This window comes from Erythrolamprus reginae, chromosome 4 (genome assembly GCF_031021105.1).
Source record: "Erythrolamprus reginae isolate rEryReg1 chromosome 4, rEryReg1.hap1, whole genome shotgun sequence".
In the NCBI taxonomy this organism is placed as follows: Eukaryota; Metazoa; Chordata; class Lepidosauria; order Squamata; family Dipsadidae; genus Erythrolamprus; species Erythrolamprus reginae.
Window position 1 is genome coordinate 130,587,836 of NC_091953.1, and position 26,851 is coordinate 130,614,686.

Here is a 26,851-nt window from a genome sequence, read left to right on the forward strand (position 1 = left end):
CCAAAGGATCTCAGCGGACATTTTAAAATCATCGGAATTGACAAAATCTCCATCTGTCAATTGCAAAAGGCCGCTTTACTGGGATCGGCAAACATAATTCACCGCTACATCACGCAGTCCCAGGTGCTTGGGAAGCGCCCGACTGGTGATGAAATCCAGCATAGTTCTCTCGTTTGCTGTGTTGTACTGACATAATAATAATAATAATAATAATAATAATAATAATAATAATAATAATAATAATAATAATAATAATTTATTAGATTTGTATGCCGCCGCTCTCCGAGGACTCGAAGCTGCTCACAACAAGTATTGTATTGTCCACTTTTATTGTTACTATTTTTACTTATATTATGTTTATACAAACTATTATCCTATATATGTTTGACGAATAAATAAATACATAAATAAAAATATTTTCAAAGAGATTTCCATTTTTACAAAGCATGCCCAACTTGTAATAAAATGGAAACTTCTCACATTTCGAACCATACAACCTGTTAATAGGGAGGGTTACACTTTGGAAAGAAAGTGAATCAGATAGTAATTTGAAACTTGGGAATATTTTTTTTCCCCTTCCATGAGGAGGTGTTTATTCTTCATTGTGACATATGGTTGATATGCTGTAAGATACCCCGTGGTTTCACTGTGTATAATTTATACTGAAAACAGTATTAGGAGGTGCAAGGTCTCCTATGAACCTGGTACAATGAAGGTTTGCCATCTGCTCACACAAATTCCGGATTACCAAATTACGTTATCTGCTAGCTAATTCAAGAATTCAAAGACAACTAAAAGGATGACATGAAATGAGCTTTAAAATTGCTACACACATTAAAAAGGGAATTTAAATTGCATGAATCCTGTTCTAGGAAAGAGGATTGTAATATAAATGGATGAACTAATGAATACATGAATGAATGAAGAGCAAGATGATAAATACATTAAAGTGGTTCCTAGCACAGCTTCTTGTCGGGGCACAAATTTAACAAGGTTACTGATTTAATGCATTTGTCTAGGTTTACAGAATATATTAAGTTGTAAATTTACTATAAGGACTGTCCTTGGTCAACACATTAAGACATATGCTAAGACACACATACAGTATAATAACCAAGATTAAAATGAGGCTTATAATGTTTGCAAATTTAATTACTAGTCCTTTAAACTGGTTTCTTTGAGAAAGTTTGATGAGTTTAACTACTATCTGTTTTGGTTCATATATAACACTAAATCATGTTTTCTTTAGACATGCTTTGTGAAATAGCAATAACACTTAGCAATAGCACTTAGATTTATATATTGCTTCATAGTGCTTCACAACACTCTCTACAGAGGTAGCCCCCCAGCAACCAAGGTTTTCGTTTTACTGGAATGATGAAAGACTGAATAAAACTTGAGCTGGTCAGGATCGAACTGGTGGTGGCCAGAATTAGACTGTAATACTGCATTCTAACCACCGTGCCACCATTATAAATATAAACTTCAATTTGCACACATCATGCTAAAACACAAACTTAAAGCAAAAATACTCAACAAAATAAGATAACTGAGTTTATCTATCTATCTATCTATCTATCTATCTATCTATCTATCTATCTATTTATTATTAGAGTTGAAAGGGACCTTACAGGTCATCAAGTTCAACCCCCTGCTTGAGCAGGAAATCCAGCACTCCAGCCAAATGGCAGTCCAATCTCCTCTTGAAAATGTCCAAAGTTGGGGAGTTCACAACCTCCGCTGGCAGGCCGTTCCACTGGTTGATCGCTCTCACCATCAGGAAATTCTTCCTTATCTCCAGGTTGAATCTTTCCTTGGTCAGCTTCCAGCCGTTGTTTCTCGTCCGACCCTCTGCTGCCCTGGAAAACAGTGTGTCCCCCTCCTCTCCATGGCAACCCCTTAAGTACCTGTATACAGATATCATGTCCCCCCTAGCCCTTCTTTTTACTAGACTATCCATGCCCAGTTCCAGCAACCTTTCTTCCTATGGCCTGGTTAAAGTTAAACCTGGTTAAGTTAAACTTGATTTTTTTATACCCAGAAAGGGTACCCCTAAAAAAACAATAAAGAAATCAAAGTTTGTTCCATTTTTCTTCTTGTTGTTCTTGATGATGATTGCTATAGAAAATAAGCAACAAGGCACAGTTATTTAGTTTGAGCCTGTATCAAAGCCTTCTCTGTACACATAACACTGTCTTATCTGAGATGGAAAAATTCAACGGACACCAGATAAGGGAACAGACATATGCTAACCTCTGGCCATCTAGATTTGTGCATTCAAATGAGGTCAGCTTAGCCCCAACGCTGCTTTACAAACTATCATGGTTGGTTTCACATAGGGGTTGAGCTTTAAGCGTGCTGAAATATATATTTTTTTCTTCCTTCCCATAGGAAAATATACCAGACTGACATACAGTTCCACACTGTCTGAATTTAGCTTTCCTGGAGTTCTTTAACTTCACTCTGGGCAGTCTAAGAGAGAATTAATAATCCAAATCTTGTCTCTCTTTTGAGGGGTAAATAGACTGGATAGTGATAGCTTAACTCCGTTAACGGGAAAACTGCTGCTTATAAAATCAATATAATCATGTTGCTGCTACCAAAAGGAAAAAAGAGCTTGGAAAGTGGTAGGTGTCCCCGGCTTCTATTTTCTTCCTAAGTGTAAAACCCACTATTGCTCAAGCTCTCTATCCATTCACGGAGAGATAAGGATTGAAAAAAAAAACCAACAGTTTGAGTAAGGAAAATGTTAGCTGTCTGCTTTGTGCTTGCCTGTACTGGCCTGGAAAATTGTATTCAATGGGGAAAACAGACCCCCCCCCTCCACACACACACACAAACTGAAAACTGCAGGGTATAGCATTTGAGGATAAAGCTCATAGCAGTAGGCATGATAAGGTGAAAAAAATGCTTAATTAACTTTCAGTTTAAGAGCAGCAGGAGAAACAGACTTGTTAAGATGGGAGGTGCACCAAGGATCACATGATTCGTAAATGGTACAACCTTGTGTGGTGGCCCAAACACTCTGCCAGTGCAAACAGGCTTCTGGGCTACATTCCAGCTATGATGGCAAAAACAGAGCTTGGGAAGAAGGCTCCAGAGAGATCTGCAGGCATGTGAACCATTGCCTAGCTCAACTCCAGCATTTATTATTTTATTTTATTTATTTATTTATTTTGTCCAATACACAATGAGGGTTTTAGTGGGTATATTTCTATATACACATAGTAAAATACATGATGAAGGTTATACAGGAGATACTCATAGTAAAATATATCTAAGAAATAATAGAAAAGAAGGTATAGTAATAGAACATATCAATGAAAGAATAGAAGAAGAGATATAGGAATAGAAGAAAGGTATAGGAGATATAGGAGAGCAATAGGACAGGGGACGGAAGGCACTCTACTGCACTTGTACTCACCCCTTACTGACCTCTTAGGAATCTGGATAGGTCAACCGTGGATAATCTAAGGGTAAAGTGTTGAGCGTTTGGGGATGACACTATGGAGTCTGGTAACGAGTTCCACACTTCGACAACTCAGTTACTGAAGTCATATTTTTTACAGTCAAGTTTGGAGCGGTTAATATTAAGTTTAAATCTGTTGTGTGCTCTTGTGTTGTTGTGGTTGAAGCTGAAGTAGTCGCCGACAGGCAGGACGTTGCAGCATATGATCTTGTGGGCAATACTTAGATCTTGTTTAAATAAAATAAATAAATAAATCTAGAATCTATATAGAAAAAAGAATGGTAAACTGCTGAAATGTAACCAACGTTAAGCACGTTTGTTAATTTTGTTTATTTTAATTGTTTAAATAAACTCTATTTTTAAAAAAACCTTTTTTTAAAAAGGACTGGCAGAGTTAGCCTGTAATAGTGCATTCTAACCGTTTCACCATCAGAGCTCTTTACCTACAACCTATGGTAACCCCAGAAGCTCAAGGAGTTTGCAATGGTGATTAAATTTAGAATATGGAGACAATGTAAGATCATCTGGGCCTAATATTGCCCACAACCCATTTTGTCCCCTTCTCATTAAAAGATCACTAACTATTATTCCATCTATCAAAGTCACCTTATAGCAGAGATCAACATATTCACATATGGGCCATCAAATCCCCATAGTCAGTAAGTTCAACTCTAGCATCGGATTAAAAATAAAACTTTGAAATAGCTTCTACTCATAAGAATTTAATTGTGGTTCCCAGCCATACAGAGCTTTTTACTCAAATTCAAGTTCATTTTAGTTGAATTTCTTATGCAACACATGAGAATTAAAGGCTGGCTATATGCACAAAAGCAATAGCAAGCAATAGCACTTGGATTTTTATATTGCTTCACAGTGCTTTGAATCCCTCTCTAAAAGGTTTACAGGGTCAGCATATCACCCTCAACAATCTGGGTCGTCATTTTACACACCTCGGAAGGATGGAAGGCTGAGTCAACCTTGAGCCCGGTGAGATTCAAAGTGCTAAATTGCAGAAAGCCGGCAGTCGGCAGAAGTAGCCTGCAGTACTGCATTCTAACCACTATGCCACCATGGCTCTATTTTCCCTCTATGTGTTTGCACTGAAACTTCTTGGGCTTCTTGGTGGCCACCCGAACCTGAACCCGAACTTTTGCCAAACTTCCGGGTTCGGCATTCGGGAGAATGCTGAGAAGCGCCCAGCTGTTTCAAAAGGTGACAGCCGGGCGGCAGCGTCCAGTGGAGTGCCATTTTTGCGTGGGTTATTTTTCTTGCATGCATTAATTGATTTCACATTGTTTCCTATGGGAAACATTGTTTCGTCTTACAAACTTTTCGCCTTACGAACCTCCTCCGGGAACCAATTAGGTTCGTAAGACGAGGTATTACTGTATTTTCTTCCTTTCATATAACTTCTCCTCTATTTTTATATCTTTTCTTCTATCCTTTTCTTTAGATATATTACTACTTGTCTATTCTCTACAATGTGCATTGTGTATTGGACAAAATAAATAAATAAATGATTGTCATATACTGTTTTATTACTGTTGTTAGCCACCCCGAGTCTGCAGAGAGGGGCGGCATACAAATCCAATAAATAAGTAAGTAAGTAAGTAAGTAAGTAAGTAAGTAAGTAAGTAAGTAAGTAAGTAAATAAAAAATAAATAAATACATAAATACATACATACATACATACATACATAAGTAAATAAATAAAAAATAAAATAAAATAAAAAAATAAAATAAAATAAAATAAAATAAAATAAAATAAAATAAAATAAAATAAAATAAAATAAAATAAAATAAAATAAAATAAAATAAAATAAAATAAAATAAAATAAAATAAAATAAAATAAAATAAAATAAAATAAAATAAAATAAAATAAAATAAAATAAAATAAAATAAAATAAAATAAAATAAAATAAAATAAAATAAAATAAAATAAAATAAAATAAAATAAAATAAAATAAAATAAAATAAAATAAAATAAAATAAAATAAAATAAAATAAAATAAAATAAAATAAAATAAAATAAAATAAAATAAAATAAAATAAAATAAAATAAAATAAAATAAAATAAAATAAAATAAAATATAAACAAAATGGAACTCTTCAGATTTTCTTTTAGGGAGAATGTCAAACAGCCAATAACTCTTCATTAATCTTATCTTTGGAATCAGTCAAATCTGAATTATGAATACAGTTATTATGTTTTTAATAGATGCTTTCTTCCTTTTGTCTGAATGACCACAACTCTTTCATGTCTTGTACATACAGTATTTATCAGCCGATAAAAAACACAGTTTTTATATCATTTAAACTGACTGAGATAGAGTAGAAAATTGCTCTACTTATGCATTTTTCCAATCAAAGTGAATGTTTTAGTTGTCCCTCAAGTACATTATGATATATTAAGAAGTGCAATCATCAAGTTTTTTTTTTAAAAAAACAACATTTTAATGATCTTGTTATATTGTTGTGCACATTTTTCACTGTGCTTGCTTTCTTTATTAAAAAAAATGTTATTTCAACAAAACATCAGAAAAAGAGAAAAAGGGCACTTCTATTTTTCTGCTAACAAAAGATAGCCATAAATTAATTTTGATTCTTTCCTTGGTATCAGACTATTGATAATGGGTGTGTGTTTGTCCTGCAGGAAAGAGAGAGAGACAGACAGACAGAGAGGAGAGAGAGAGAGAGGGAGAGAAAGAGAGAGAGATACAGAGAGAGACAGAGACAGAGAAACAGAGAGAGAGAGATGATACTTACTAGTATCATGTATATACACATTGTTATACGACCAATGCATACTTTTTAAAAATCTTTTTATTGATTTTTAATACAAGAAAACATTCACACAACACAAAACAATGCTCAGAGATCAATGTGCCTACCGCCAGGCAGCATTTATACCCCTCCACCAAAAAGGGGGGCATATTTTCTATATATCACTTTAACTCAAGAGCAATATATCTTTTTACATATCATAAAGTAATTCTAATTTATTCCTTATAGCTTGGTCTCAAATGCTACTGACCACATATCCTCTTGCCTTGCCCCATCGTCCCATCAGTTCCCGCAACTCAGTTTCATTGCCCGAATTCATCCTCTTACCCATGACCTCAAACCGAATATGATCCACCATCACACCAATTTTGTATTGTCCATTTTGTCTCATCCTTCCAACCTAGGACTATTACCGCCTGAGCACTTTCTATCACTGCTTCTTTTATTTCTCTAAGTTCTCCCATCTTGTTCCTTTTGACTAGTACCTCCACTTCCTTTGTAATTGTCCAACGTATGTTTAACATCCTATTAGTGTCCTCTTGCACTTTCTTTCCAAAAGTTCTGTGCTACCAGACATTCCCAAATCATATGCATAAATATCCCTTTATCTTGACACCCGTGCAAACAAGTATTCTTAACGTTCTGCTGAAAGTATGCAAGCTGAGCGGGTGTATAATACTATTTAGGCAATATTTTCCTTCTCATTTCCTTAACCCTTGTATTCTTAATTTTCCTTAAATTCTCCAATATTCATCTCTTACACATCTACTCTGCCACCATTTAGTCAGTCCTTGGATCACACACCCATCTGTCTGCTTGCGCCTTGGTGCCATCACTTTTTTCTCTTATTATTTTCTCTAACTCTATCTCCTCCCTTATAACAATAAGTACAGTGATACCTCATCTTACGAACTTAATTGGTTCTGGGACGAGGTTTGTAAGGTGAAAAGTTTGTAAGACGAAACAATGTTTCCCATAGGAATCAATGGAAAAGCAATTAATGCGTGCAAGCCCAAAACTCACCCCTTTTGCCAGCCGAAGCGCCCGTTTTTGCGCTGCTGGGATTCCCCTGAGGCTCCCCTCCATGGGAAACCCCACCTTCGGACTTCCGTGTTTTTGTGATGCTGCAGAGGAATCCCAGCAGGGGAATCCCAGCAGCACAAAAACGGGTGCTTCGCTGGCAACAGAAGTCCGGAGGTGGGGTTTCCTAGCGAGGGGAGCCTCAGCGAAATTGCAGCATCGCAAAAACACAGAAGTCCTCGAAACCCCACCTCCGGACTTTCATGCAGCATTCCCCTGCAGCATTGCAAAAACATAGAAGTCCGGAGGGGGTTGTTTCCTATGGAGGGGAGCCTCAGGCAACAGAAGTCTGGAGGCGGGGCATCCCAGTGGCGGTGGCTTGTGTTTGTAAGGTGAAAATAGTTTGGAAGAAGAGGCAAAAAAATCTTAAACCCCGGGTTTGTATCTCGAAAAGTTTGTATGACGAGGGGTTTGTAAGATGAGGTATCACTATACTTGACAAAATAAAAAAAATAAAAAAATAGAGAGACACACAGTGAGAGAGGGACAGAGAGATAGAGAGACACACACACACACTGAGATAGATAGATAGATGATAGATAGATAGATAGATAGATAGATAGATAGATAGATAGATAGATGATAGGTAGGTAGGTAGGTAGGTAGATGGAGGGACATAGAGAGAGACAGAAACACACACACACACAGAGACAGAGATATAGACATGGGGACACAGACAAAGAGAGAGAAGGAAAGAGAGACACACAGAGAGAGCGAGAGAGATGGAGACAGAGAGATAGAGACAGAGAGAAAGAAAGAGAAAGTGAGAGAGAGACAGACAGATAGAGAGAGGGAGAGAGACAGACAGAGACAGATAATAGAAATCAGCAGATCCTAGTATTCAACTCTCCCTTTTCTCTAAAGGAAAAATATGTTCTATTATTTCATCCCCAAAACTCAGCAGTCCAGGATATGAATTATATACAGTAGATTTATCATCCATCTGGCTTACCTGGTTTCAACAAAATAGAAATTATATGAAGAAATGGGAGGGGGGATCAGCAGGGTGGATTCTAGAAGATAAATTTATAACGTGCCCACAAATCACCTGGAATTTAAAATCTATCTCTGAATATTAATTACCTTTTCACAAATACTGTAATAGGTCACCGAAAGCTTATTATAAATGTGGATTAAGGTTTTCTTGCTTTGCCCGGCACATTTGGAAAAGCCTGTGCTAAGGTGAACAGAGTTTGCCCTCCATTATCAAACTTGCTGGCTCTTTAGTCTTGTATATTCTTTCCCCCCAGTAATGCAATAATTGTCTTGTTGTAAAAGATTGAAAGCCATTTAGTTCAAGTGTTCCTCTGGTCTTTACTTTTCTCTTTCAAAAACCTGTAAGAAAAAAAAAATGTCTCACTCACTTTTTATTTTTTATTTTTTGGGTTACAGTGATCCCCCGGGTATCGCGACCCCGATCATTGCGAAACGGCTATATCGCGAGTTTTCAACCCGGAAGTAACACCATCTGCACGCATGCGTAGATGGTGGAGTTTGCGTTCCGGCAGATCAGCTGCTGGGCGGCCGAAGGAACGTTCCCTGGGTCTTCCCGCCGGCATGGGGGGCTTCCTAGCACCCCCCAAACCCAGGTTGGGGGCTGGGGGGGTGGTGCTAGGAAGCTCCCATTGTTGGCGGAGACCTTCTAAAACACCCGCCCGGCTTCCAAACTGAGTCCTGAAGCCAAGCGCAGAAGTTCGCCTTTGGCGCTTGGCTTCAGGGCTCAGTTTGGAAGCCGCGCGGGTGTTTTAAAAGGTCTCCGCCAACAATGGGAGCTTCCTAGCACCCCCCCCGAGCCCCCAACCCGGGTTTGGGGGGTGCTAGGAAGCTCCCCATGTTGGCAGCGACGTTTTAAAACACCCGCGCGGCTTCCAAACTGAGCCCTAAAGCCAAGCGCCAAAGGCGAACTTCTGCGCTTGGCTTCAGGACTCAGTTTGGAAGCCGCGCGAGTGTTTTAACAGGTCTCCGCCAACATGGGGAGCTTCCTAGCACCCCCCCCAGCCCCCAACCCGGGTTTGGGGGGTGCTAGGAAGCTCCCATTGTTGGCGGAGACCTGTTAAAACACTCGCGCGGCTTCCAAACTGAGTCCTGAAGCCAAGCGCAGAAGTTCGCCTTTGGCGCTTGGCTTCAGGACTCAGTTTGGAAGCCGCGCGGGTGTTTTAAAAGGTCTCCGCCAACAATGGGATCTTCCTAGCACCCCCCAAACCCGGGTTGGGGGCTCGGGGGGGGTGCTAGGAAGCTCCCCATGTTGGCGGAGACCTGTTAAAACACTCGCGCGGCTTCCAAACTGAGTCCTGAAGCCAAGCGCAGAAGTTCGCCTTTGGCGCTTGGCTTCAGGACTCAGTTTGGAAGCCGCACGAGTGTTTTAAAAGGTCTCCGCCAACAATGGGAGCTTCCTAGCACCCCCCAAACCCGGGTTGGGGGCTCGGGGGGGTGCTAGGAAGCTCCCCATGTTGGCGGAGACCTGTTAAAACACTCGCGCGGCTTCCAAACTGAGTCCTCAAGCCAAGCGCAGAAGTTCGCCTTTGGCGCTTGGCTTTAGGGCTCAGTTTGTAAGCCGCGCGGGTGTTTTAAAACCCCAATCTTCGGCTCCTCGCTGCTGCGGCGGAAGTAAAAACACCATCTGCGCATGCGCAGATGGTGTTTTTACTTCCACAGCGCTACTTCGCGAAAACCCGATCATTGCGAGGGGTCCTGGAACGGAACCCTCGCAATGATCGGGGGATCACTGTATTTCCAGACTTTACTTATTTAATACAGAGAAAGCTCTGAGTATGGCTCATTTGTGCAATAGACTTTTGTCAGTGAAGGGCTGCAATTTTTGTAACTACCACACTGTGGATGTGGGTTATATTGTAGGTGTGGCTTGCCGGCCCTGTGACCAGGTGGGAGTGGCTTCATTTTACCCACCTAAGAAGGATGGAAGGCTGAGTCAATATTGAGTCTGGTGAGATTCAAACTGCCAAACTGCAGTCACCCCAAAGTAAGCCTGCAGTACTGCACTCTAACCACAGAGTGGCTTAATCTACAAATTAGGGTAAGTGCATAGATAGATGGGGGTATAAATATTTTGTAAATAAATGATTACTTTGTCTTGCAAAGCCATTTTTTTAAAAGGGGGGAAACCATTTCTGATTCCAGCTATCACATTATGTGCCAGAAGCTCACATATGCTAATAGTTTGTTGTGTGAAAAAAAATTTCTTTCTTGTCCTGAAAATGCTGCCAATCAATTTATTTGGATGTCTGCCAGTGAAATTCTTCTGAAAGGGGAAATAGATTTTCCCCCATGCCGTTGTCCCACATTCATTGTGTTGGATAAAGTTGGTCATCAGATAATCCCATGCCCTTTGGTTTTGTGTGTATTTAAGAGAATGGTGGGAGCTCTTGTAAATTCATTTATGCACCAGAAAGGAAGGAAATTAGACATGAAGGTCTTCATGAAGCTTGTTATCAGCCACTATGTGAATGTGAAAGAAAGAAAGAAAGGAAGGAAGGAAGGAAGGAAGGAAGAAAGAAGGAAGGAAAGAAGGAAAGAAAGGAAGAAAGAAAGAAAGAAAGAAAGAAAGACACTCATACAAGGAGAAAGAAAGAAAAAGAAACAGAGAGAAAGAAAGAGAGAAAGAGGAAGGAAGGAAGATAAACACAGAGAGAGAGAGAAAGAAAGGAAGGAAGAAAGAAAGAAAGAAAAAAAGAAAGAGAGGGAGAAATACTCATACAGAGAGTAAGAAAGAAAAAGGTGCACATACAGAGAGAGAAAGAGAGAAAGAGGAAGGAAGGAAGGAAGGAGGGAGGGAAGGAAGGAAGGAAGAAAGAAAGAAAGAAAGAAAGAAAGAAAGAAAGAAAGAAAGAAAGAAAGAAAGAAAGAAAGAAAGAAAGAAAGAAAGAAGTTTCTATCCTGAAGTGGATAGACAATTATTAAAAATGATGTTGATGATGATGAGGAAGAGGATGATTGTTGTTGTTTACTAGATACATGGACTCTACCAAATGACTGAGAAAGATCTTGATTTTGAACAGAAATAAATCATTCAGGCTTCATCATGACATGAAGCTGAAACAATTATACTCTTTTTAATCTATGAAGGCCCCATAAATATATTATTTAAAACTTCTCTCCCTAGCTGAGATTTGAGTCAGAAAGGCCCATGCTCTTGGAACGAAGAGATCTCAATCCATAATTAATAATTTTAACTACTGAACTACTTCGTAAGAACATAAGGAAAGCTTCTCTATGGGAAGTTCACTAAGAGACCCAGAGTGTAATTATTCTTCAACAACGAGCATTATCCATCATTCTCTAAGTTAGTTTGCATGCAGACCCAATAGAGCTAAACACATAATGGAGAAAAAAAATCTATTTGGGTCATTGTGACTACCGATGATTATATGGACATAACCCCAAAGATGTTTTGGCGGTAATATGGTTGTTTTGACTTTCTGGTCTTTGGTACAACACCAGTATGTTGTGTTAATGTCTCATTAGCTAGAGATCCTCCCCTCCAAGCACTGACCAGGTCCGACCCCAATTAGCATCCAAGTCTAAATAAAGCTTAGTAGATGTTGCTACCTGCTTGGAGAATGAGTGTGTATCCAACGATCCCCTATTTCTAAATTATAACATTGGATAATTTAGTCTCCAATTAGATCCTGACAGCTTGCAATATTCACCTAACAATATTCACTGAAGGCTTACTTATTCATAAGCCTTCCAGAAGAGTGGCAGTAAAAGTCACTTTAATTTACATTAAAGGAGAATTAGTCAAAAATGCTAAGCCCCTGTGAATTCATCCCTAGCAGAGGATGGGTGTCTACTGCACTGGATTGCATTTTCAGATGAAAATGCAATCATTTTTCCACAGAACTCCCAGTCTATATTCCTCGATTGTTGTTTCTGGAACAGTGGCACCTGGAATGTATAATGGTTCTGAATACATCTCTATAATGAACACATGCTATGCTGTTTTGTCTCTTGTAAACTGCACAAGTCAAAAAGAGGGATGTGAAGAGTCCTTCACTCCTCCACTTGAAACAGAAGACCCTACGAGACTAGACTTTCAATCCTGGGCCTAGAAAGCTTAGAACTAAGACACCTTAAACAAGATCTAAGTATTGCCCAAAAGGTCATATGCTGCAAAGTCCTGCCTGTCGGCGACTACTTCAGCTTCAACCAGAACAACACAAGAGCACACAACAGATTTAAACTTAATTTTAACCGCTCCAAACTTGACTGTAAAAAATATGACTTCAATAACCGAGTTGTCGAAGCGTGGAACTCATTACTGGACTCCATAGTGTCATCCCCAAACCCCCAACACTTTACCCTTGGATTATCTATGGTTGACCTATCCAGATTCCTAAGAGGTCAGTAAGGGGCGAGTACAAGTGCACTAGAGTGCCTTCCGTCCCCTGTCCTATTGCTGTCCTATATCTCCTATACCTTTCTTCTATTCCTATATCTCTTCTTCTATTCTTTCATTGATATGTTCTATTACTATATCTTCTTTTCTATTCTTTCATAGATATATTTTACTATGAGTATTTCCTCTATAACCTTCATCATGTATTTTACTATGTGTATATAGATATATACCCACTAAAACCCTCATGGTGTATTGGACAAAATAAATAAATAAAATAAATAAATAAAATATCTACAGACCTCTCACATCCTGGACATAAATTGTTTCAACTTCTATCCTCAAAATGACATTATAGAGCACTGCACACCAGAACAACTACACAAAAGGACAGATCTAAACAACTAATTCACACAACACTGCCAAACTACCTTTGAGGCTACCTTTGAAGAGTGTTCAGAAACTTCAGATCATGCAAAATACATGGGGAAGCCCATGAGAGCAATCATGGGCTTCCCCAGGTATGCCCATGTCACGCCAATACTCCGCAGTCTGCATTGGTTGCTGATCAGGTTCCTGTCACAATTCAAAGTGTTGGTTATGACCTATAAAGCCCTTCATGGCATTGGACCAGAATATCTCCGGGACCGCCTTCTGCTGCACGAATCCCAGCGACCAGTTAAGTCCTACAGAGTTGGCCTTCTCCGGGTTCCGTTGACTAAACAATGTTATCTGGCGGGACCCAGGGGAAGAGCCTTCTCTGTGGCGACCCCAACCCTCTGGAACCAGCTCCCCCCAGAGATTAGGATTGCCCCCACCCTCCTTGCCTTTTGCAAACTCCTTAAAACCTTCCTCTGCTGTCAGGCATGGGGAAATTGATTTCCCCTGGCCGTTTCCACTTTACGTATGGTTTGTACGAGATGTATGATTGTTTTTTATATTAAGGGTTTTAAATTGTTTTTAACTATTGGATTTGTACTGTTTTGTTGTTGTGAACTGCTCCGAGTCTTCGGAAAGGGGCAGCATACAAATCTAATTAATAATAATAATAATAATAATAATAATAATAATAATAACAACAACAATAACAACAATAATAATAATTTACTAAGTCTGTATTACTATTCTTCTTCTCATCCTTCCTATTACCTATTTCTTCCTACTTGTGACTATATCCTTGTTGCAATTTATATTGCTTTATTTATTTTCCTGGTATGATTTGATTGCTTATTTGGTATCCTATGACTATCACTAAGTGTTATATCTTATGATTCTTGATGAATGTATTTTTATGTACACTGAGAGCTTATGCACCAAAGACAAATTCCTTGTGTGTACAATCACACCTGTTCTGTTCTGTTAGAAATACACTTACTACAGGCAATTAGATATCGTCACGGAATGAGCCATTTAAAGTTACAACACTCTTAAGGTTTCACTTTCCAATAACATTCCTATAGTTGACATTGCACCCAATGTTAATCATATTGTTTCATTGATTTCATTGTCACGCTCTCTATTTTGTTATTTTGCTTTTAATTATTGTAATTAGCCTTTGGCGCTTACAAAAGAAAGGGGCCATAAATTATATACCCATACACAGCAAGGAGTAGGTGAGTTTAAGCACTGGAGGTATTAAAATATCAAGATCAAATTACAAATAATGTTATATGAAAGGAAGGAGGGGGAAGGGGAGGGGCTTGGAAAACTGCCCAAGCTCAACTGAGTTGGGCAAAGTCAGCATCAATAGCGCCTCGGTGGCACAGTGGTTAGAATGCAGTACTGCAAGCTACTTCTGCTGATCACTGGCTGCCAGCAGTTTGGCAGATCAAATCTTAGTAGGCTCAAGGTTGACTCAGCCTTCCCTCCAGTAAAATGAGGACCCAGATTGTTGGGGGCAATAGGCGGATAAATAAATAATCTAATCTAATAAATAAACTGCTTAGAGAAGGCTGTGAAGCAGTATATATTATTATCATTATTATAATTGTTGTTATTTTGGTTATTACTGTTACAGTGGTCCCTCGATTTTCGCGGATTCGAACTTCACAAAACGGCTATACCACGGTTTTTCAAAAATATTAATTAAAAAATACTTTGCGGTTTTTTTCCCTATACCACGTTTTTTCCCATCCGATGATGTCATATGTCATCACCAAACTTTCGTCCACCTTTAATAAATATTTTTTTTAATAAACTTTAATAAATAAACATGGTGAGTAATAATCTAAATGGTTGCTAGGGGAATGAGAAATTGCAGTTTAGGGGTTTAAAGTGTTAAGGGAAGGCTTGTGGTAGTGTTCATAGCCAAAAATAGTGTATTTACTTCCGCATCTCTACTTCGCGGAAATTCAACTTTCGCGGGTGGTCTTGGAACGCATCCCCCGCAAAAATCGAGGGAACACTGTATTATTATTATTATTATTATTATTATTATTATTATTATTATTATTACTATTATTATTACTATTATTATTACTATTATTACTATTATTATTACTATTATTATTACTATTATTATTACTATTATTATTATAATTATATTTTATTATTATTTTATTATTCTATTATTAGTAGTAGTAGTATCATATTAATTGGATTTGTGTGCCACCTCTCTCCGTGTTTTTGGCTTCCGGAGAGCCTCCAGGGGGATGCTAAATACTAATACTACTACTACTACTAATAATAATAATAACAATAATAATAATAATAACTTAATAATAATAATTTATGAGACTTGTGTCGCTCTCTGGTTTGACAATTTGCTTTGTGTTTCCTGCACTCTCCTTCCTGGTTCGCCTCCTGCCTCAGGCTGGGTAGCTAGGCAAAGGGGTTCCGATCAGCTGTTGAGAAAAGAGGGGGGAGGAAATGGGCCCCCTGCAACACCTGTTGGTGCTGGTCTCCCTGCTGCTTTCCGAGGAGGAGGAAGAGGATGGGAGGGGGGATAGTCAGCTGGGCACACAGCTTCATTTCCGCAGGTGGAACTGTTTTCCACCCCATCCTGCCTGCTGCCCACCCCTGTGTACAGCACAGAAAGACAAACAGACAGACACACAGAGAGAGACCTTTCACAACTCAGCCATTCAGAACAGTTGCTTGCCAATTAGTAAAAGTGATCTTTTCTAAACAACAACAACAAAATATCAATTACAACTTTGGTCTTAAAGAAAGAAGAGGGAAAACGAGAACTACTGAGTTGTGTCTAGCTTTTTTTTAGAGCCAGAGGTGTTTCTTTTTTTAAAAAAAATGTGCACACGCATACACATAACAAAATACTGATTTATGCAACTGTCAGTTCTGAATGCATGCAACACAACTTTTTCAGATTGAATCCCATTGATTTTCTATAACAGTGTCAGGTAGTCAGTGCATCACAACAATGAGGATAGTAATAAATAATCCTATTGGGAAGAACGTGATTCTCTTCATCTTAAAAGTATAGAGGAACTTCTTGTTCACTCCTTTCTTGCAGCTTAAGCTGCAGGGTTGTTGTTGTTGTTGTTTTTAAAAATACATTCTTTCATTCCCTATCTGCATTTTCACTTTGGCTGGCATGCTTTATTTTTCCTAAAGAGTCCTTCAACATAACTTGTTAGTTATAAATATCATCCTACTTAAGAAACATGAAAAGGTTTTATAAATGAATTCTTGTCTAGAGCCAGTGAAAAATAGGAGCTTTCAAAGAATTGTTGCAGATGAGTAATTGTGGGAAAAAAAGAAAGAAAGAAGGAAGGAAGGAAGGAAGGAAGGAAGGAAGGAAGGAAGGAAGGAAGGAGAAAGAAGCACATATATATAGTGAGATTTCTTTGAAATATTAGGAGACCCCTTGGAGTTTTGGTGGACAGCTCAATGAAGATGTCAACCCCGTGCTCCATTGTTGACATGATTAGCAAGGGAATAGAAAATAGATCGGCAAGTGTTGTATTGCCCCTGTACAAATCGATAGTGAGACCACACTTGGAGTACTGTGTACAGTTCTGGTCACTGCACCTCAAGAAGGATATAATGGAACTGGAAAAGGTGCAAAAAAAAGGGCAACAAGAATGATCAATGAAATAGAACCCCTCCCTTATGAAACCAGGTTGCAATGCCTTGGTCTCTTCAACCTTGAAAGACGGCGTTTAAGGGGTGACGATCGAAGTGTACAGAATCATTCATGGGATAGAAAAGGTGGACAGAGAAAAAATCTTTTCTCTATAACGCCATACTAGGACAAGAGGGCACTCCCTAAAGCTCATAGGTAAGACAGTGAGGACAAATAAAGGGAAATATTTCTTCACCCAGAGGGTCATTGGTTTATGGAATTCCCTTCCAGAAGAGGTCATGACAGCTGTCAGCCTAGATGGCTTCAATGCAGGATTAGACAGATTGAAGGATGCCAAGTGTATTGGTGATTGAAACAGATGTTCATGTGCCGCCTCTATGTTGGTTGAGGCAGGCAGGATTCCCTTGGGTACCATTTGTTGGGGGTCAGGGGAAAGGGAGGGTCTTGCCTTCTCTTTCTGCTCAAGATCCCCATGGACAATTGGTGGGCCACTGTGTGACACAGAATGCTGGACTCCTTGGGCTTTGGCCTGATTCAGCATGGCTCTTCTTATGTTCTTATGTTCTTTACAAATTCATGTGATGTCCCTTGGAAACAGGAAAAATATGAAAAAGAAACTCAGACATCTGCAATTTAATATTTTTCCTGACCTAATGCCAATCATAGCCATTTTTGAGGAACATGATTAGCTCTGGTTATCTGAGCATAGCATTTGTAAGCTAGGATTCCTATTTATATATTTTGAGTAGCTGTATCTTATGCACTGCATGAAATCTATTCCTTGCTTTGTTATTGATTGCCTAGAGTTTTTCCTATCATCTCTCATTCATATGATTTAAAATTGGTAAATAATTTAAATGTTGTGAAGGCATTCATTCCAGCAACTTCAGAATGAGTAATTCTAAAATTACTCATCACCAGCCAAATACTTAGCTAATGCTGTTAAGAAATGGTGTACTATTTATAGTTTAAATATTTTCTGCCTGTGGAATTAATGCAATATGTACCAGAAGTACACTGTATCTGCTTTGTTCCAGAGAAAATATATCCATAAAGTCAGTTGAAGATGAGTTTGAGTCAAAGCAAACTTTGACTCTTTTCTTATCAATAAATACAAGCTTTTGACTGATCTTGTCTGGGATCAGGAGCTAAATCCAACCAAACCAGGTGTTGTGGTTGGCTCTGGCCCAGCTCCTGCCCCAGGGAATGGGAAGGTGGATGCAGGGGAAACTTCAACATGTCACAGGCCTGTGTTATTGCCGACAGAATCAGTTCAGAGTTTAGTTTCCTCGGATGAAGAAGAAGGTGGGAGTGACTCGGTAGAGGAGGGCTTGGCACACAGCCAAGGCAGTCAATCTTCCTTATCTTCTATTGCTTCAGATGATGACATTTTGGACCCACGCAAGTGCAGAATTATGTGTAGAAGAGACCAAGTAAGAACATATTACAGGAAATAAGGGAGGCCACCTGTGTTTGGGTGGGGCTCCAGTAATTAGGGCTGCTGCTATAAATAACAGCATGTGGTTTTGGAAGAATATCTGATCGCAGTGGAAGAATATCTGATCGCAGTTCGTCAGGGATCTTGTGTGCTGGCTTCGTTGGAAGAAGAAAGGGTGTGAAGTTTCTTCACAGCTGCTGGCTAAGTACTTAATGACTGCTTAAGGGAAATTGTACAGACTACCCAGTTGTTTTGGGAAGAGTACTCTTTGCAATACAAAAAGAGTGCTTAGTTTATTTTGATTTTTGTGATAAAGAATATTGTTTTGAATTTTCAAATGTGTGTGTGTCTGAAATTTGTATCCTTGAATTTTTGGGAGGCTCCTATCAGAGACCCCGGCAGAACACCAGGTTAATACTAAGAGAGAGACAAAGAGAAAATTCCTGCTCACTTCTATATTGCTACCAATAAAGTCTTCATTAATGTATTCACGAAGTCATCATGTCAAACTTTAACTCAAAGTAGATCTTGCTCTTATCTACTTTTGGTGGGTTATCCTAGAAGTTGGTTCGGGAATTATGCTTGATCCAGAAACATGGCACAATTTGGTGGTGAGTGGTAATAGGGTAAGATAGAACTCAGCATTGGCATCAGGAAGGGCGGACAGCCAGTAAACTCTCAGCTCCACTCAGTCATCCTGTTTCCATCCAGAAAAAAGGGATTAAAAGATTGTAAAAAGAGAAAAATACACTGTATATTCATTTCGCATTATGGAAAAAACTCCAACACCCTGGTTTCTGTTGTGTGTATTCTTTTCCCTGTAGGGTTGTCAGTCAATTTCAAGTTCTTTGCTCCTTCTACTGTGCAAATCAAAAATCCCTCGCAACGATCATGTATGTAACACTGTTCGCCTGAGAACAAGGACAGAAACACCAGCCTGAAGATGACAAGTGAGACCTCGTCGAAACGTCGCCAGAAATTTCCAAATCCTACATGGGAAGAAACCCGAATATACCAAGACCGTCATACCTGTACCCGTGAAAATCTACGAAAATCTACGAAAACACACACACACACACACATGTATGTATGTATGTATGTATGTATGTATGTATGTATGTATATGTATATAATTTCCCCAAAGAGAAAAGCGAGTGCAAATCAAAAATCCCTCGCAATGATCATAATCAATAATAATAATAATAATAATAATAATAATAATAATAATAATAATAATTTATTAGATTTGTATGCCACCCCTCTCCGAAGACTCGGGGCAGCTCACAACAACGATAAAAACAATATTATACTGGCACAAATCTAATATTAAAAAAGCCTAAAAACTCTATCATAATTAAAAACCAAACAGTACATACATACCAAACATAAATTATAATGAGCCTGGGGGAAAGGTGTCTCAAATCCCCCATGCCTGGCGGTATAGGTGGGTTTTAAGTAGTTTACGGAAGACAAGGAGGGTGGGAGCAGTTCTAATATCTGGGGGGAGTTGATTCCAGAGGGCCGGGGCCGCCACAGAGAAGGCTCTTCCCCTGGGGCCCGCCAGACGACATTGTTTAGTTGATGGGACCCAGAGAAGGCCAACTCTGTGGGACATTATCGGCCCCTGGGATTCGTGCGGTAGCAGGCGGTTCTGGAGATATTCTGGTCCAATGCCATGTAGGGCTTTAAAGGTCATGACCAACACTTTGAATTGTGACCGGAAACTGATTGGCAGCCAATGCAGGCCACGGAGTGCTGTAGATACGTGGGCGAACCTTATTGGCCGCTGGGATTTGTGCGGTATCAGGCGGTTCCGGAGGTACTCTGGTACTCTGATCATGTATGTAAGGATAGAAAATATATATATATTATTTCCCCAAATGGAAAAGAGAATGTTTGGTGCATGCAAATCTATAAACATGATGTCTCAACCATTTCATTTAACTAATTGAATAACATTTACAAGTGAAGAGGGGGGGGGGGAATGGAATGGGACATGACATCAATTGGATTAGAGGGGAAAAGTTGGGAGAACAGACTTTTTCTAATATTTTCCGCATTAGAATTTGTCTCTCCTTGACAAATTGCCATTTTATACTTGAATATAAAAATACCCAGTGCAGCATATTCAGTAGTCATAACAGTGGAACAGCTTCCCCAGAATAATTCAATTATGTTTACTTTTTTTTCCTCGGCTGTGGAGGCAGCAGATTAAAAGTTTGCATGGTAAACACAGAAAGTGTTTCTGTGTCTGACTGTGACATACAGCCTCTAAAACTGACTTAATTGGCCTCAGCAGGTTGTAACTCTAATCAGGAATGTAGCAGAAAGGAGAGAGAAAGAGAGAGAGTGATAAATATTGCTTGGGCAAAGGAAGAGTTTGTGGAGTTTATTGGAAGACCATTTCCAGGAAGTAAGAGAGGAGACCGTGTAGTACAGTGCTTCTCAAATTTTTATTTTATTTATTTATTTTGTCCAGTACATGATAATACACAATGAAGGTAATAGAGGACACCTTTGAGGAAATAAAAATAGAGAATATAAGATAAAATAAATCAATGAGAGAATAGAGGAAAGATATAGGGATAGAAGAGAAGATATATGGGATATAGGAGAGACAATAGGACAGGGGATGGAAGGCACACTAGTGCACTTATGCACGCCCCTTACTGACCTCTTAGGAATCTGGAAAGGTCAATCATGGACAGTCTAAGGGTAAAATGTTGGGGGTTAGGGGATGACACTACGGAGTCTGGTACGGACCCGAATTGTGCGGGCTCAGTTCGCCCATCACTACCCTTGACATGAGTGACGTCAAGTTGGCCAACATTAAGCCAGTCACATGACCTTTAAGCCACCCCCCCAGATCACATGATCATCAACCCCATCTGGTCACATTGCCAGCAAGCCACACCCACAAAATAAGCCACACTCACAGTGTGGTAGTAAAAAAAATTGCAGCCTTTCACTTGGTGGGGCCCAGCAGATCACATAAAACTGAGCCGCCCTCAGCATCTTAGCCCTTTTCTTCTTCTTTATTTCTTTATTTATTATTTATTATTTAGATTTGTATGCCGCCCCTCTCCGCAGACTCGGGGCGGCTCACAACAAAGTGAAACAATTTACAACAAATCTAAATTACAGTTTAAAAATATTTTAAAACCCCCATTTTCTAAACAAACATACATACAGACATACCATTCATAAATTGTATATGCCCGGGGGAGATGACTCAGTTCCCCCATGCCTGATGACAAAGGTGGGTCTTAAGGAGTTTGCGAAAGGCAAGGAGAGTAGGGGCAGTTCTAATCTCCGGGGGGAGTTGGTTCCAGAGGGTCGGGGCCGCTACAGAGAAGGCTCTTCCCCTGGGGCCCACCAACCGACATTGTTTAGTTGACGGGACCCGGAGAAGGCTCACTCTGTGGGACCTAATCGGTCGCTGGGATTCGTGCGGCAGCAGGCGGTCGCAGAGATATTTTGGTCCAGTGCCATAAAGGGCTTTAAAGGTCATAACCAACACTTTGAATTGTGACCAGAAATTGATCAGCAACCAATGCAGACTGCGGAGTGTTGGTGAAACATGGGCATACCTAGGTATGTCTTCAACATCCTCAAGGAATGTAACCCCCCTTTTCCCAGAACCTCAAACCATGTGGTCCTGCTACCATCTTTCCAACCAGTCTCCATGCTTCCAGTGTCTTTTTTCCCCACTCGGAACTGAACCCAAAAGGATATTTCTTACAAAATATGGGGAGGGAGAGAGTGGAGAGTGGAGGAGAACTGTCTTCACTTTTCTTGTTCCTTTATGATGCATTCTTAGGATGCATGCCATAAAGCTTTGTTCGAGCCACTTTTTAATATCTCCGATAACAAGTGTCTATCAATTTTCTCAGGCATAAGAGAAGAAAGGGCTTAAATTCGCTGACACTTCAACACAAATGTTTTTCCCCCCCATCTCTTTGAAATGCTTCCACTCCCTCATTCTCTTGAAGGCAGCTTGCAAATCCTCGGATGACACCAAGAGTGACAAAAATTGCAATGAGTTTATAGCTGTCCTTGACAATGTACTAGAATCAAATATAAACACCACCATTATACCAATTGGGTTTCTGTGAATAGCAGAACACCGCTCGGCTCCTAGCCGCTTTTCATGTCTCCCCTTCAATATTCAAAGGGCTGAAATTGAGAATGAAATGTGCAATCTTATTTATGCATTTTTTTTTTAAAAAAAGTCTGAATATAGCAGCAATTGAGCATCCCAATCTGGATCAGCTCATGGCAGGAGATGAGATGACCCAAGCTGGAACAATACCTTCAGTTCCAGACCTAATTTTGCAGAGCTGTGGTGGTGCCCTGGTTAGCATGCAGTGTTGCAGGCTAAATCTGCAACCAGCAATTCAACAGTTTGATTCTCACCAAGCTCAAGGTTGACTCAGCCCTCCCACCCTTCCGAGGTTGGTAAAATAAGAAGCTGCATTGTTTGGGGAGGGGGCAAAATACTAACTCTGCAAACCGTTTAAAGAGGACTGGAAAGCTCGGTGAACTGCTATATAAATCTAGCAAAAGCAATAGCAATAGCACTTTTGATTTATATACCGCTTCACAGTGTTTTACAGTCTTCCCTGAGTGGTTTACAAAGTCAGCCTCTTGCCCCCAACAATCTCAGCCCTCATTTTTGTGACCTTCGAAGGTTGGAAGGCTGAGTCAACTTTGATCCAGGTGAGATTTGAACCGCCAAACGTCTGGCAACTGGCAGTCAGCAGAAGTAGCCTGAAGTACTGTTTTCTAACCACTGCGCCACCATGGCTCATTTAAGCCTAAGTGATATTGCTGTTACTATTAGCCAAATAGCACAAAGCGTTTGAGTGCCATCGATTAGTTCTGTGGAGATGGCAGAGGTGGGTTTCCACCAGTTCTATAGAACCGGCAGTGATCCAGGTTTCCATGCACCTGAGCCAGTTGTCTCAGTGGTGTCAAAGCACCATCTTGTGTTTGTGCTTCTGCACATGTGCAAAGACTTTTTTCAGTACTGTGCATGTGTGCACACGTGCATGAAGTGGGCACGTGTTTGTGGTGCATCCTTGAGAAAATCAGCAGTAGCAGAGTTCAGAACCCACCCTGGGAGATAGCTTTTCCCATGGATTGAGGTAGGCAGGTTTCGGGCACTGCCTGCATTCCAGATGTGGCTTCATTGACTTGTGTGGTCTGGTTCCCGATGGACCATGGACTAGTGCTGGTCTGCAGTCGGGGGGGGGGGGGGCATTTAGGTACCCCTGGAATAAAGGAAAGTTCAGTCTCCTTTTATAATTCAATATTATTCCATCAACATAGAAACATAGAAGATTGATGGCAGAAAAAGACCTCATGGTCCATCTAGTCTGCCCTTATACTATTTCCTGTATTTTATCTTAGGATGGATATATGTTTATCCCAGGCATGTTTACATTCAGTTACTGTGGATTTACCAACCACGTCTGCTGGAAGTTCCATGCATCTATTACTCTTTCAGTAAAAGAATATTTTCTCATGTTGCTTCTGATCTTTCCCTCAACTAACCTCAGATTGTGTCCCTTTGTTCTTGTGTTCACTTTCCTATTAAAAACACTTCCCTCCTGAACCTTATTTAACCCTTTAACATATTTAAATGTTTTGATCATGTCCCCCCTTTTCCTTCTGTCCTCCAGACTATACAGATTGAGTTCATGAAGTCTTTCCTGATACGTTTTATGCTTAAGACCTTCCACCATTTTTTAGCCTGTCTTTGGACCTGTTCAATTTTATCAATATCTTTTTGTTGGTGAGGTCTCCAGAACTGAACACAGTATTCCAAAAGTGGTTATCACCATCTTGTGACCTATTTGGCCTCTTCATCCTCATCTTCCTCTTCCTCCGCTCTCCTCTATTTCCTTCCCTGCCTCCCTCCCTCTCTGTGTCATGTAAATCCAAACCCAAACAGTTTTAAAGTCACAGCAGGCAAACCCGTCCAGTTGTATTTTACACATCAAACGGTTTTCAAGTAAAGCTGAATATGATGAGTGCCACAGATTATTAAAGGATCATTTGATAACCGTATCCATGAAATGGTGAACTGCGGGAATTTCACAGTGGATTATTGATGGATCGCATGCCGTCAAGCCGGTGTCGATTTAGCAACCGCATAGACAGACTTTCTCCCAGACGATTTGTCAGCAAACCTGGCCCTTCTCGTGGCAACAGCAAACCGGTAATTGAGTCCATCCACCTTGCCACTGGTTATCACCGCAATATGGAAATTGGGGCTGCTCCATTGGCAGCCGGCGCGGCTACCAAACAGCCAGATTGATTCACTGCGCACTGCCACAGGAGCAGGGAAATCTCTCAATCGCTGCACCTGTCTTCACACTCATTTCAGGATGACAGCCTACGAGTGAACCCTGTGAGCACAGCCTCATCAAATCAACCCCGGACATTCACATATTTCACGACTAGTTTTAAAGTCCAAGGGCCTTCAATCATATGATTTAATCTAAATGACTAGCAGCTTTTTGCTTCCTTGTTCATAAAAATGATTTAATACAAAGTAGAGGACTCAGAAATCAATCTTTGGCAGTCAAAGAAACTTGTGTAGCATTGTGCTTTCTCTCTCTCTCTCTCTCTCTCATTTCCCAGAAAATAACTTACGTCACACTTGGAGAGGAATTCAGTGATTGAATACAGTGTAATTTTTTAAATAGCAGCTTTTAATCAGTGCTCTTGGGCATGTGTATGCTTTTTGTAAATAAAAGAAAGATGCATGAAGAAACAAGACAGGAACTTCTGCACCACATCCTTGAACTTGTTCATACTCTACAAGAAACTAATTTTGATGAGGTGCCCACAAAAAGGTTAGAAAGATTAAGTTTTCCTCCAAATTATAAGAAAGATATTAAGTGTTGTATGTTATGATTCTTGACAAACATTTCTTTTATGTACACTGAGAGCATATGCACCAAGAAAAATTCCTTGTGTGTCTAATCACACCTGGCCAATAATATTCCATTCCATTCCATCCCATTCCATTCTATTCTTTTCTATTCTATTTACAAAGTCTGCACTATTATTAATCTTCTCATCATTCCCATCACCCATCTCCTGCCACTAATGACTGTATGACTATAACTTTGTTGCTTGTATCCTTACGATTTATTTTGACTGGTTCCTAATATGATTTGATTGCTTATTTGTACCCAGACTATGTTGCACCTTATGATTCTTGATGAACATATCTTTTCCTTTATGTACACTGAAAGCATATGCACCAAGACAAATTCCTTCTGTGCCCAATCATACTTGGCCAATAAAGAATTCTATTCTATTCTATTCTAATTTGTGAAGTCAAATATTAGTCCTGCTTTATAATGCCTTGGTAAGATCACACATGGAATATTGCATCCAGCGTGGGTCACCTTATTATTAAAAAATAAAAATGTTGAGACATTCGAAAGAGTGCAGAAAAGAGCAACAAAGATGATTAAAGGCTTGGAGGTTAAAATATATGAAGAATATAATTCTATTACAATAAACTTCAACTTACTATTCTACTTCTGGTCATTCTCGTATTTTCCTTCTTATTCTTAAGCTGTTGGTTGTCATATTTCATTGAGTATTCCACAGTTTCTGTGACCTACTGACTTGTTTTCATCTTCAGTTTCATTATAAATGTTACTGCAATGCTGGTTTTTGTCTCTTCAAACAAGTCTTTGAACCTCTTTGTTGAGTCCCATCCTTAGATTTTGTCTTTCTGGGCTTTGGCTTCTTTGCTTCCTTCCTTCCGTGGTTTGGTCTAACATCCATTTTGTTTTCTTCTGTTTGGCATTGAAAGATTTTGCATTCCTCCTCCTTTCTCTTTCTCTTTCTCTTTCTCTTTCTCTTTCTCTTTCTCTTTCTCTTTCTCTTTCTCTTTCTCTTTCTCTTTCTCTTTCTCTTTCTCTTTCTCTTCTTCTTCTTCTTCTTCTTCTTCTTCTTCTTCTTCTTCTTCTTCTTCTTCTTCTTCTTCTTCTTCTTCCCCCCTTTCCCTAACCACCTTCCCTTCCTCTTCGTCTTCCTCCTCCTCCTCCTTCATGTTGTAATAATTACTTAAAGTTCATCTCATGGATGAATCTCATGGATGAATATGCTGCATAAAACAATTAGCCTGCAATTAAGCAGGTGTAAATATTAAGCTCTGATACCAAAACAACATGTATAAATCACAATGCTTTATTCCGTCTTAAGTGTATATATGTATGTTGTTATGTCCCTTGTCTTCTCACTCTTTTTCTCTCTCTTCCTTTTTTTCTATGGACTCCTATGCATAAATAATTATGTAATTTTATGCACTTCACAAATGTTGTACTGTTGTATTGTTTATACCTTTTTTAATGTAAATAACTAATAAAGCATTTTTTAAAAAAAAAAATAAAGTTCATCTCACATTCCCTTTGGCTTGGTTTCTATAGGTTTCAGGAATGCAATGAAATTCCTGATGTTCTCCTTGAAAATGGTAAATATATAAGCCCGAGATCATATACTGGAGAGTGGTCCCTTCCCCTTCTCCCTCCTCCTCCTCTTCTCCCCCCTTTGTATTCCTCAATTCATTCTGAGGGTTTCTACACCGATATAATATACAATATTTCTACACTATATCTACACTCAAACACATTGCTATTTGACAAGGGGTT